The sequence below is a fragment of the Tupaia chinensis genome, unplaced genomic scaffold (assembly GCF_000334495.1).
Source record: "Tupaia chinensis unplaced genomic scaffold, TupChi_1.0 Scaffold000207_1, whole genome shotgun sequence".
Lineage (NCBI taxonomy): Eukaryota > Metazoa > Chordata > Mammalia > Scandentia > Tupaiidae > Tupaia > Tupaia belangeri.
The window spans coordinates 4754095-4754420 of record NW_006159682.1 but is presented as its reverse complement, the minus strand read 5'-3'; positions in this window follow the sequence as shown (position 1 = coordinate 4754420).

The window sequence follows — 326 nt, the reverse complement described above, 5'->3', positions numbered from 1 at the left end:
CCCGCCCCCCCCCGCCGGGCCCCCCCCCCCCCCGCCCAGGGAGCTCGGCCCCGGGCCGCTGCTCTTCCGCTTTAGGCAGCGCCTAGGCGGGAGGAACTAATCTCCCCACCTCCCCCGACTCCCACCGTCTGGACTAGGGGGTCGAGTCCCGCCTGGGTAAGGGAAGGCCTCCGCTTTTTCTGCCAGCGCCCCTGGTGCAGGTCCCGACTAGAGCTCCTGGGGCAGCGGAGGGAGCCACCCGTTGGGTGCGCACTGAGCGGCGAGAGCGGCCGCCTTGAGCCACCAGGGGGCGCTGCGGAGCTGGGGGACACCCCTCCCTGCCCGCC